Here is a 14,208-nt window from a genome sequence, read left to right on the forward strand (position 1 = left end):
GTCTTTCTTCCGGCCCAAGAAGACAAGTTACACATTACAAGGGTCTGATGGGTTTTTGGCAGGGTTCTGCCCAAAGGTAGGGATCTGGACTTGGATGGCATGTGACCTCTCTGGCCTAAGGCTCCTTGTCCTATAAGCTTGTGAATTTCTTTGAACAAACTTGCTTGATAATTTGTGAAAGAAAACAGACCCGTATACAGTTTGATTGAGTGTGAAGGCATGAGAAAGATTTGTTTCTAACAGATCATGAAGGAAAATCTCCAGAGCAGATCAATTGTATCCACATACAATATGTTTCCTAAACAGGATCAAAAGGGTTGCCTGTTCTTTCCTACACCTTCCACGTCTACCTACCAGGAACTTTAGTCTAAATATTTGCAATTGATTTTAAGGAGCAATGAGTTGAAATGGCACAAGGATTCCACATGAAGTAGACATTTTTTATCTTATACTTGTGACATTTATGGGGACACAGCTTTAGACATACAGTCAACTTCAGCTCTATGTTAGATGCTGCAAAGATTTGAATCAGCTAAACTTTCAGAGAAAAACTGCAGTCTGGAAACCTTTAAAAACAGAATTGCTCCCTAACCTTAGAAAGCATAGTCCTTTCTACATTGGATTTATTGTTTAACCTGCTTGACTTACATAGCGTCTGGAGCTCTATTTAGAGGAAATTCCTCTCTTGGACTATTGTAAGAGCTTTCTTACCTGTGTTCAGGCTTGAAAACAGTTTCCAAAGACACCTGAATTAACCTGGCCCAAGTGCCACACTGCATCTATAAACTGAAATGTCCTTGCGTGATCAGGCCCAGGAAGAATCTAAAAGTGGTCTCCCATTGGAATTCTAATTTAGCGTTCTACTGTAGACACCAGCTTTGGCTGAGCTAACTCAGCATGTGTCCCTACTATTTAATGTCAGCCTATGACTATTCTTAGCTCTGACACCTCCAAACAGTTTTACCAGAATGAACAGATTTCTCCAAACCATCATATTTTCTATCCATTGAGTTGCAGATGGAAGTGGAGAAAAAGGATCCATATATGAGAAGGAGTGGGTCCACGTTTCCTCCACCCTCATGAGCTAATCTCAGTAACTGAGCTAGTGTTGGTTGCATGTGAAAATAGGCCTTTATTTTTTATGTTTCCCCTATGCTGGGCTTTGGAAAAATGAAACATGAGGACGACAATGCTATAGCTCTGCCAATTCTGGGTCTTTAGCAATCCAAGTTGGCAGATATTTAACATCAAGGGAAGACTTTATAGTTAAGGAACACCACAAAAAAGAGAGCAAAGTAAATAGGTAATGACAATTTTGGAGGCTAGGAAAATACATTTTGAAATAGAGGCTAATTGGTAGTATGGAAAATGAGATTTTCTGCATATTTTCTGAAGTACATTCTGAGAAACACTGCAGTCTACAGAATCTCAATGAATGGAGATGAGAAAGTTAAACCAATGAATTTCTCATTTCTGTCATTAAGAATTGTACAAGCTGAAAAAGTGAAGATGGCATCTTTTATCCCACTTCCTTTTCTGTGACTATTCTAATCTTTTTCTTTGGCGGAGGGGTAGCTTATCAAGTAGAATAAGTGGGTGAAATGTTAGAAGAATACCCATACAGCATTTGACCAAAGAACCATTATAGGATGCCTTCTCTCCATTCCCATTGTTTTTCCACTCTCTCATTTTGTAGGATTAGAATTTGGATTACAATCCAGAATCCCACAGTATCCAGGACTTAGTAGATTCCCTGTTACTTTCTGAGAAGGGCTATATAAAAACAAGAAGGAAGTAAAAACACTTTTTCAAAAGTTGAGAATGAGTGTGTAAGTATTTCAGGGAATATTTTTATCTTTTTGGGATCAGAAGATAATAACCCACACACACCGAAAAAAAATGCTAGCATGTTATTTTAAGCACACACACACACACACACACACACACACACACACACACACACACACACACACACACACAAAACCAAGCAACCAAACAACCAGGTCCATCAACTACTTGAGAAAGTATACTCTCAAAGCATTTGAAGACATAGATTTTGTTTTTCAATGTTCTTTTTGTACTTAATGTTTGTTGACATTTTCTATTTTTTGAGAGGTTCTTGTATCTGTGTAGCAGTAGTACTTTTTGTGGACTCACAACTCAGAGGGTTAAAAGACAGATTTAAGGTTATTAGCACAGATGGTCTCTGGTAGAACCCAGGGCTAATAACTAGTTTGCAGTCATTAAGTTATCTCTTTCCAGGAACTCCCTGTGTCTCGGCTTCTTCTAAGACTTCTCTTTACCCTTTGATGCCAGATTTCTATGAATGAATACATAGGAGAAAATGCCAATGAACAAAATTTATCTGTTCTTAAACCTGGTTTGTTACTCTGTCTTCAGGTGTTTTGTTGATTGAGATTTCAAATCAGCCAGGACTGATAATCATTCTCCCCTATGACTACAAATTATAGAATGTGTTGTTTTAAATCTTAATATAGAAAAGTAAGTGCACCAAATTTGTTTATAACAGTGGGGAATTCATATTGTAAAATTGAGGCAATTCAAACAGATACAGATCAATTCAGTGTACAAAAATCTCAGCTTTATGTGCACAGAAAAACTTCATAGGGATCGATAGTATTAGTATTGTAAGAAACAGGTGTTTTCATAACCAGCATTATATATTTGATATAGTTTCTTTTTATTGGACAAATATAACTATCATTTTAGGTGTAAAAAAGTGTTATTTCTCTTATACCAAGTTGAGTGTCTCAGAAAGGTTTTTTATAACATTTGGACTGTTTTGCATTTGTAAAATGTCACTACTGGTTATATGCAGATTTCACACACAGATGACTGGATTCTGTGTAAATGCCCAAAATTCTCAGATTCTTGTAGATAAAGTACCTTTGGTTTTCCAACCTAAGCAAGCTTTAAAAAGGTTTTACATTTTTTTTTCAGATACATATCACCTAAAAACTCGGCTAGAGAAAGAAACTGAATTTAAATCATAGGAAGTATGTGTGTGTGTGCGCTTGTGTGTGTGTGTGTGTGTGTGTGTGTGTGTGTGTGTGTGTGTGCATGTTTGGAGGGATTGGCCCTGCATAAATCGGTAATCTGTGAAGTTGCTTGATAAGAAATAAGTTTTCTTAAAAAATAGCACAGATAGCACTAAGTGAAGGAAAAAGAAATTGAGCTGTGTAGCAGGAGAGCTTGCTTTCATTTCTTGTTAGCTGTTTTAGCCCTCAAGTCATGGGGTCTAGCATATCCTAGAAAAAATAAGGCATTTTTCTATACATAGGTTAGGGGTGGGAGATTTTCTGTGTGATAGAGTAAAACCTCATTACCTTGAACTTTTCATGATTTAGAATTGGTGATCACTCTGATATAGCTTGTGCTAACTTAGAAAATCCTTTTCCTCTCAGAGAAATTATAAACAAGAGTGTAGAATGGATGTTAAGATTTTAAATCCAAGCAAAGACGAAGAAAGGAGTGAAAAAGAATAGGAAATGTTGGTGTTACTTTGTTTATCTGGTAGAAATATTTGTAATTTTTGTCAGTTTTCTCTACTTTCACATAAAGTGTTTATATTATTTCAGAAGTAAATAAAGATGCTTTGTTAAAACTCTCCAGTAATGGACAAATAACTAAGATACTAAGAAATAAGATAACTATTTTCTTAACGTGAATGAGAACATTTCACATTTTATCTTCCTCTTAGTGAGGATTAGTTTACAAAGAATCCAAATGCTTTTGAAAAGTCACCTAAAGGATGGAGAGAGGGCTCAGTGGTTAAGAGAACTGCTGCTTGTACAGAGATTCCAGGCTTCAGTTCCCAGCACCCACACAGCAGCTCACAACTGGCTGTAACTTCAGTTTCAAGGCATTCAATACCTCTGCAGAATTTTACATCCATGATGCACATACATGGATGAAGTAAAACATTCATACACATGAAATTAATAAGCAAAAGAATAGTTTGTATAGGGGTTTTGCTGTCTTAACCCAAAATTGAATTCATAATAAAGTTTGTGCCATCCTGCAACCTTTCCAAGTGTGAATTTTGTTAAATAATGATTTGTATTTGAGAATCATTTATTTTGGGGATCCAATACAGAATGTTTAAGAGGAGTGAAGCTTAGGCCTGGGTCATGAATTTAGATTATCTTGACTCTGTAAGTTATCTGGTGTCTTTGTAGCATTATTAAATCATCATATTTTCAATATATACTTCTTGCTTTTACATTTTCTTTTGTGTTTGTATATTAAAAGGTGACATACTAATAAACATTCTTTGAGTCACCTAGTTACCTTAGGCATTATTTGGTTCAAAGATATTTCTAGAACATTTAATTTGCCAATTTACCAATTAGATTTATTTGTTATGGGTGGAGATTTTGTCCCAGAGAATATTCTTATTTTGTTTGTAGTGAATCCTGTCTTTTAAATGCTAACTAAATATATGCAATCTTGAGTGGATAGGTCTTCTTTCTTCATTTCAGACCTATAAAGCTGGTGTTTTTCATTTTCCTTTAACACGTCATGTGTATTCTTTCTAAGTCAGTATTTCCTTTTGTTTTAGGTATTTCCATACTTCTTTTGCTCTACCAATGTCTGTTTGTGTTGTTTTGGTGGTTTCTCTGCTATAAAGGTTAATTTTCCTCATCAATCTTATTTATTTTTATTTAACTTTATAGTTCTAAAATTTTATTTAAAACAAAACTTTCATTATATATTAATGTACTGAATTATTGACAGTGAAATTATAGTTTTCATAGCCCTCAAGGGTTTTAAATTTTTCTATTTTTAAATAATTTTATAGGTTAATCATTCAGTGATAATATATGATTTATCAAAGCCAGATATACCAAATTTATAAATCTAAATCAAATATGTCTGAAATACAGAGGAGTCTTGTCATAATTAATTCAACCAGTTTTATATTATGGCTTTGATTTATAATGTTCCCCTTTGATTGTAATTATCTAAAACAAATTTTAATTAAAAATACATATTCATATTTTTATGAAATAAAAAGCAGTTTTATTATGATAATGCTTGCTCTTTCTCAAAAGTTTCCAGATCACTGCTACCTCCCTACTCAACTAATCCACACCTATTCTTGGTCTTTCTCATTAGAAACAAATAGGCATCTAAAAATAAATAGAAAAAGAAACAAAAATACCAGTCACTAAAATAAGATGTGATAAAACAAAAAAGCTAACAAATTTGAGTGGGACAAAACAAATAAAGGAACAGAAAATAAAAGAACCAAAGAAAACACAATAGAAACGCCTATAGATGCAGTGCTCCATACAGTGGAAAACAGAAATCTCATAAAAAATACAAACTGGTTTGTTTCCAGGTTCTGGCTATGACAAACACTGCTGCTATGAAAATAGTTGAGCACATGTCCTTGTGGCACGATTGAGCACCCTTTGAATATATACCCAAAAGTGATATTACTGGGTCTTGAGGAAGGTTGTTTCCTAATTTTCTGAGAAATCGCCATACTGATATCCAAAGGGACTGTACCAGCTTGCACTCCCACCAGCAATGCAGGAGTGTTCTGCTTACCCCACAACCTCTCCAGCATAACTTGTCATCAGTGGTCTTGATCTTGGCCATTCTTACAACCTAAATGCCCCTTGACCAAAGAATGGATAAGGAAAACGTGGTACATTTACACAAAAGAGTACTACACAGCAGAAAAAAATAACATCTTAAAATTTGCAGGCAAATAGATGGAGGTAGAAAACATCATTTTGAGTGAGATAATCCAGACCCAGAAAGACAATTATCATATGTACTCACCCATAAGTGGTTTTTAAATATAAAACAAAGAAAATCAGCCTGCATATTACAATCCCAGAGAACCTAGACAACAATGAGGACCCTAAGAGAGATAAACATGGATCTTATCTGCATGGAAAGTAGAAAAAAACAAGATCTCTTGAGTAAATTGGGAGCATGGGGACCATGGAAGAGGATTGAAGGGGAGGGGAGAGGAAGGGAGGGTAGCAAAGAAAAATATAGATCTCAATAAGAATCAATAAATAAAAAAAGACAAATTGGAAACCATGATATATAAATAGAAGTCATGTATGATTAAAAAAAAAAAGCTCAGACAAACCTCATGAGACAAAAGCAAAAGCAAACAGAAGCAAAAACAAAATAAACAAATACATCAAAAATCCATAATTAGCACTGAGTTTATTTTGTGTTGGTCATCTACTGCTGGGCAAAGGGCCTACTCTTAAAAGTGGTTTGTAGCCAGGTGGTGTTGGCACATACCTTTAATCCCAGCACTTTGGAGGCAGAGGCAGGTGGATCTCTGTGAGTTTGAGGTCAACTTGGTTTACAGAGTGACTTCCAGGACACTTGGGTCTAGACAGAAAACCCTGTCTCAGAAAACCAATATAAATAATAATAATAATAATAATAATAATAATAATAATAATAATAATAATAATAATAAATGTGGTTTGTAAACCCGGTTAAACTCCCTTGGAGGCAACTAATTTTTCATTTGCAAGTGGTTGTTAATTAGAGATAGCATCTTTCATAGGGGTAGGGGCTTGTGTCTACTTCTATGCAGCACTGGTACCCAAAGACCCTGATGCATATAGGCTTTTTGCATGCTACCACAGGCTCTTTTGTTAGAGCTAAACTCCTTCCTTTTTATTTAAACAAAAGGGGGAAATGTTGTATGCAGATATGGGTTCCTTTTCATGGAGCGGTCATTATATCCAACTGGTATTGGTTTTGAGTCCCACAAGCTTTTTGCCACTATTTTGCTGGGCAACTTACGTGCAGGTGGGTTATCATTATAGATTGAAGTGTTTGTAGCTGAGTTGGTGTTTACCATTCTCCTTTGATAGCATGCAGGGTACCTTCTAGTACCCTTAAAACTAGTCAGTATGGGTGACGGCTCTAGCTAGACAGAAGCTCAGCTTTTCCATGAGTTGTGTGTATGTTGCCTTCAGCAACCCAGCATGACTCTCAGGATGTGGAGAACAAGTGACAGAGTAGGCAATAGCCGGAGTTGTTTTGGGAGTTCCCATGGGGGCCCTTTGGCCCACAACGTGATTAGATGGAACTCATTTCTCAAACTGGAGACTTCATTTACTGAGGAGAGATGTGACCTAGCTTACAATGACCTAGAACACAGATGCATCTCTGGGTATGCTTGTGAGGAGCTTCTAGTGAGGATTAACTGAAGAGCAAACCCACTCTGAATGCGGTGGGGGAAAAAGGGAAATGGAGAAATCAGGCTGACACTAGAATTTTCCTTTTATCCATCTTGATCCATCAAAACATGAATAGCTGCCCAACTCAAAACAAACTCCATGTTTTTCTAATATTATTTTTGTGTGTAAACTTTTTTGTTTATTGATTTGCTTTGGCATTTATGTCTTACTGTTTCTTTTCCTTGTTTGTTTTTTATTTATTTTCTTTGAGAGACAGAACATGAAGTTAGGTGTATAAGAAGGTAGAGAGAATCTGAGAACAACTGGAGGAAGGAAAAACATAGAAAAACACATTTTAAGATTCTACAGTAAAAATGAACTGATTAATAATATCTGTAAGTGAATATACACTTGTACTATTTAAATGTCTCATCAATTATTAAATAGTCTTCTGAACTGTCCACTGTTCAGGTGCTCCTTGTTCAGCACCAAATTTGAAGATACATGCTTTTATTTGTATAGATATAATAGCTTATATATATATATATATATATATATATATATATATAATACCATATATATATGGTATAAAACTTGCAACTATTTCTTAACTTTATTTGTACATCATTTTTCATATCTATGGTTTTCATTGCTGTGAAAATATACCCTGACAACTTGGAGAGGAATGAGTTTACTTTGCCTTATAGCTGAGTCCATCACAGAGGGAAACCAGGGGAGGAAAACAAGGTAGGAACTTGGAGACAGGAACTGAAAGAGAAACTATGGAGGAATATTGTTTGCTGACATACTTCTCCTGACTTTCTCAGTCTGTTTTCTTTCTTTTTTTTAAAGATTTATTAACTATGTATATAGTGTTCTCTCTGCATGTATGCTACAGTCCAAAAGAGGGCACCAGATCTCACTACAGATGGTTGTGAGCCATCATGTGGTTACTGGGAATTGAACTCAGGACTTCTGGAAGAGCAGTCAGGGCTCTTAACTTCTGAGCCATCTCTCAGTCTCAGGACCACTGTATTCTTCACTGTGGCACAGTCCCTCCCACACCAACCACCAAAGAAGACAATACCCCACAAACTTACCTAGAGGCCAGTCTCATAAAAGCATTTTCTTAGTTGTAATTCCTTATTCTCCGATAACTAGCTTGGGTCAAGCTGACACAAAGCAAGCCAGCACAAGTGATTTCTCTTCAACTTCACCTTATAAGTCCATCACTATTCAGCTAGAAACTTTCATTTCTCATGTGTCCCCAAGTTTACAGGCTAATATTAATAATAGTATAAAATATTCCAACTTTTAATGGTTCCACAGTCTTTAAAATTGAAAGGACTTTAAAATTTTTATCTCTTTAAAACGTCCACAGTCTCTCTCAAAGGTCAAAGCTTCTCCAAAATATCTGAGGCCTTTCTAAAATTCTGAAGGCTCTTTAAATGTTGGAGTGATTTAAATTATGAACTCCTGTAAAATCAAAAGCTACATAACTTCCTATTCCACAAGGGAAGAACCAAGGTATAGTCACAAAGAGAAATCAAAATTCAACAGCTTAAAATTTTTGCTGCTTAATGTCTAGGTCAAATTTATCATCCTTTGTGTTTCAATGGACCCAGATGGTGACGTTGCTCCAGCTTTATCATCCCCAATATCCAGTTTTTTTCTTCTGCTCAGACCAGCTTCATTTGACATCTACTGCTGTTGGTAGTGGTCAGTCCATGCTACTGGCATCCCCAAAATGCTGGCTTCTTCACTGCAATTGTACCTTCATCATTATCATCTCCTGGTTTCTTTTCAGGGACTCTAATTCAGTCACATAGTACCATGTCTCTTACCTCTCTCATTGAACTTTTCCTTTTTCATTGACCTTTTCCATCCTGGGGCTTTTACTTTAACTGAGGCTGAAAATTCATCAAGGCCTGACTTCTCATGTTGCAAAGCATAGTTATTCTTCATAACATTTTCATGCTTTCAAAACCAATCCTACCTGGGAGATACTTACATATTAACAAGTTCAACTGTGAACACCTGGGAGATACTTACATATTAACAAGTTCAGCTGTGAACACCAGCTGTAGCCTTTATCTCCTCTAGATCAGAGATTTTGTGCTGACCAAGAAACACTTCTCATAGATTTTGTATCAATAATACCAGTCTCTTCAGAATCATCACTAAGTTTCCAACTCCAACTCACTAGCGTTAATTGTCCCAGTAAAGCAAAGGTCTTATTTCAGTGGTTGTTATTCACAGCCATTTCTTCATCCCCATATCACAACACAACACTGTGTGCTGTCATCACCATTAATAAATAAAGAAACTGCCTTAGCCTGTTGATAGGGCAGAACTTAGGCAGGCAGGGAAGGTGGAACTGAATGCTGGGAGAAGGAAAGATAGAGATGCTATGGATCCGCAGCAGGAGAAAGACATGCTTTGCCGGTAAGCCACTGCCACATAGTAATATACAGATTAATAGAAATAGGTTAAATTAATATAAGAGTTAGCCAATAAGAAGCTAGAGCTAATGGGCGAAGCAGTAATTTAATTAATACAGTTTCTGTGTGATTATTTCAGGGCTAAGTTAGCCGGGTGGCTGGGACAAACAAGTGGGTCCTCCTCTTACACAACACAGATTATTAACACAAAATATCACACCAATGACCCTGGTAGTTTTGCTTTTCTATAAACCTCCACTTTTCTATAAGTCCTCCATCATCTGCAATGCTCTCAGTGTTCTTATCTTTCCCACTTCCAAACAAACAAACAAACAAACAAAACAAAACAAAAAAAAACCATTACGCTCTAAGCACTCAATAGCTTTTCCAGCCCCAAATCCAAATACAACCACAATACTTCAAAAAAAACATATGATCAGGTCTGTCCCATCGATATCCACAAGCTTGGTACCAAATTCTTTCTTAGAGTTTCTGTTGCTGTGACAACATCCCATGGATGAAAGAATCTTTAGTATTTGAGTATGGGAGAGGGTTTATTTAACCTCACAGCAAACTTATAAGTCCCTCAGTGAAGAAAAAAACCAGGGGAGAAATCTAGAGGCACAAACTGGAGCAGAAACCATGAATAAGGACTGCTGACTGACATGCTCCTTGTAGCCTGCTCAGCCTGCTTTCTTACACAACTCAGGACAACTTGTTCAGGGGTGGTTTTACTCCCAATGAGTTGAGCCCTCATGATCAAGACATCAATCAAGGCAATACCCCTACAGACCAATCTTATGAGGATATTGTCTCAGTTGTGGTTCATTATTCTCAAATATATGACTTTATCTTGCGTCAAGTTGATACAAAACTAGCCAGAACTACATTAATTTCTTTCTTTTCCTACTTTTTCCACCTAGAAATTTACACCATTTTTAATATAACAGTTGCTAAATCTTTTTTCTTTGTAGCATTTGGTTCTTCATTCTATCTAGTGCAAAGATAGTGTGAACATTTTCCCCATAAAAAGTACTTCTTCAATTGGGTTCTTTCAAAATACATTGTTGGTTCTTCATTCTTTCATAATTCCAATTCTCTCTATCATTTTAATTTACTCAGAAAAAATTGTAGCAAATTCTAATGTTCTTTTTCTAACTTTATTTAACTTTAAATGAGCTAATAGAACTTTTTATTTTTTCCTCCAAAATAGCTGGTTCTCCCACTTAATTTAACTTGCTGTAATGATTCAGATTTTCTTCTGGTTGATAATCCCCAGTAGTGAACCTTGTTGTGACAATCTGGGGACCATTTCTCAGCCACATATACCTGAAAGCAAGTCAGTGGATCCTGTGAGAGAACCTGGCCTTGGAAATGACCTTTATCTTACTTAACTTTAAAGAATTTGTGCTTAAACAAGAGCATCGCGTCCTTGATACATCAAACAGCAGAAGATTGAGAAGGAACAATTTCACATGTGAGAATTCTGAGCACCGATATTTGATGAAAGCATATATGGAAACAAACTGTCCTGGGGCTATCTTCTTCTATATCTTAATAATATTTGACTTCTACTCTCTGTATTTTTTCTCTAGTCAATACTTGTATAACCTAAATACCTGTACTACAGCAAGCACTACATATTCTAAGTGGTTAAATGAAGAGAATAAGGACTAAATGCACAACCTTTCTTTCTCTGATTACACCCACGCTGAGCTGCCTTTGCACATTGCCAAGTCGTGGCTTTAGAAAAATCGATTAAAATAACTACCTAAGCCAGGCCTGGTGAAGTCTGTAGTTCTGTTACCCCAAGATATGACCCAAGAGTGCTGAGGCGAGCCCAGGCTCCAAAGTGAGACTTTTCTCAGAGATAAATAGAAATAAGTAAATAAATACACAAACAACTACCACATTTTTCTAATTCACCTTAGTCATGTAAATCTCTATCATTAGTCTCCCAAATGGATCTGTTCTCTCTTTCCCCACAGTTTATGGATTAGAATCAGTCATTTTTCAAGTCAAAATCTTGATAGACCATTGTTTTCATTTTGCTTAATATATAAATTTGTTTCTGTTTTTCATTTTAAAAAGTCTCATGTCAAACCAATATTCTATTTTCTTCAGTTTTCCTTGAGTTCAGTCTTCATCTCATTACTTCCTTTGTTTGATCGATTCTGTTATATTTATCTTCTCATTAACTACTAGATTCCATAGAACTAGAGATGATTGTGAACCACCATGTGGTTTCTGGGAACTAAATCCAGGTCTTCTGCAAGAACAGCAGGTGCTCACAGCTGTGGAACCCTCCTTCCATCCTTAACTTTATTTCTTATCCTCCAATGGCATCCTGCTTTATAATATTATTCTATTTTTTAAATCTCCAATGTATTATTCTTGTGTCCAGACTTTTACTTTTGATAACTGATTCTTCTCTCCTTTCCATGTTTCTGAAATACTTCTCTTTTCTTCTATGTGTCCTCCTTTCCATTCCTTCACTCCTGTTTCCTGTCCACCTGTACCAGAGTTCTCCGATTCCCATTTCATACATTGCTATTTCTTCTCAAATCGCATTCACTCCATGTTGATCACAAAATTCTGGGATAGCATTGACTTACAAAATTCGCCAGCATTTTTCATAAAACTTTTATTTGGATAAGTTACTTAGATTCAATAGCGTGTTTACCATTGCACCTTTTGTGCTTTTATGCCCATGAATGTATGCAATATGCAATAGATAATAATCTCATATTATTGATTAACATTAAAATGAATCAATACAAAGAATATACACATGAGAGAAGAAATAAATGATGGTCTGTTGAATAAACGCTATATTATTGCTCATTTTCCTTGAATTTTATTTTTATTTCAATCATTCATTTAAACTTACATCACACTGTCCACTGTTGAATTATTTTTGCAAGTGACCCATATATGGATGAAAATGAATTATGTTTTCAAGGTATCTCAAATTCTAATTCATATTCTATAATGTGGCTTATTGTTCTAAAATGTGTATTAAGGTTGACTAAGAAAAGACTTGACTGTGGTTAAGAAATTACTACCTACAGAGATACCACAACAGATTGGTTCCCAGGAAGAAATGGTTCTTTTCTCCTAACTCTGACAGTCACAATTTTTTTTTCCTTTTAGTACTTAAGCTAGTTAATATATGATCTTCTGCAGGCTGCCAGCTTGTTCTGTACTCTGTGGAACAGTTGATCTTGAAAGATGTCATTTTTCCTCATTTTCTGACTTGTTTTGTTACATCAATGTTGATTTATTTTGCAGTCTGACAATCTGGATTTTTTTAGAAAAGCAAAACAGATTACATCTCAGAAACTTTAAATTAACAAATTGGAAATTGTAAGCAGAGGGAAAACTACTATATGGAACGGCTTATTTTAATTCATCATCCCATCTCATCTTCTTTCTTTTTTTCCCTCTGCTTTTCTCTTTTCCAAAGGGACAGACAGGTACACACTCTATTCATGGGCCTTGAGAACAGATGTTCATAGGAACACACTGCCAGGCTAAGTACAGTGTCTTTATTCTTATGGCAAGAATTCTACTTCCCAGACAGAACACAGTGTTATTTGAGACCCAGCTCATGCAAAATTTGTAGGCTATCACTACGGCATTCTCAAGTTTATTTGTAGTTCTAGACAAGCTTATTGTGATCTGAATGTACATCCAGTAACATTTTGCATGTTACAGTTTTCATATTAAAGGAAAAGAACTACTTAAAATACACTTTGGAGAAACTGCTTGGCTAGATTTCTGCTTCCAAAAACCATATCACAAATGATATAAAATTTACATTCAGTTCTCAGAGTCTCAGCCAAGCTTACTAACTGTCTATGGGTAGAATGCTGGTTGATTTTGTGTAAATTGAAATAAGTATTGTCCTTTGGTTTTGTTTTTAAAAATCTTTACTATAGGATAAAATGCTTGAGGAATAACATAATGTAGGCATATACGCATATATCTACTCACATACAAGCCTAATAAAAAGACCAGAGTAAAGCCTTCATGTTTGGCAACTTTGATTACACTTGCTATTTGGTACTTTGTCTTTATTAAATAATCGTTTTTTAATGACTACTGAATGCCAGTGTCTTAGTCAGGGTTACTACTGCTGTGATAAAAACCATGACCAAAGCAACTTGGGAAGAAAAGGGTTTATTTGCCGTACAAGTCCACATCCTGGTTCATTACCAAAGGAAGTCAGGACAGGAACTCAAACAGGGCAGGAACCTGGAGGTAGGAGCTGATGTAGCGGCCACCAAGAAGGCTGCTTGCTGGTCTTTCTGTATGGCTTGCTTACCCTGCCCCAGGACTATCAGTCTAGGAATGGGTCCACCCACAATGGTCTTGGCTATGCATCATCAATCACTAATTTAAAAAGTGCCCTACAGGTTTGCTTACAGCCTGAAATTATGGAGCCATTTTCTTAATTGATACTCTTTCCTCTTTGGTAACTCTAGCTTGTGTCAAGTTGACATAAAACTAACGACATAAAACTAGCCAACACAATCACTAAACTGAGTATAGGGAAATGTTTATTGAAGAAAAAT

This window comes from Myodes glareolus, chromosome 3 (assembly GCF_982192425.1).
Source record: "Myodes glareolus chromosome 3, mMyoGla1.1, whole genome shotgun sequence".
Classification (NCBI taxonomy): Eukaryota; Metazoa; Chordata; class Mammalia; order Rodentia; family Cricetidae; genus Myodes; species Myodes glareolus.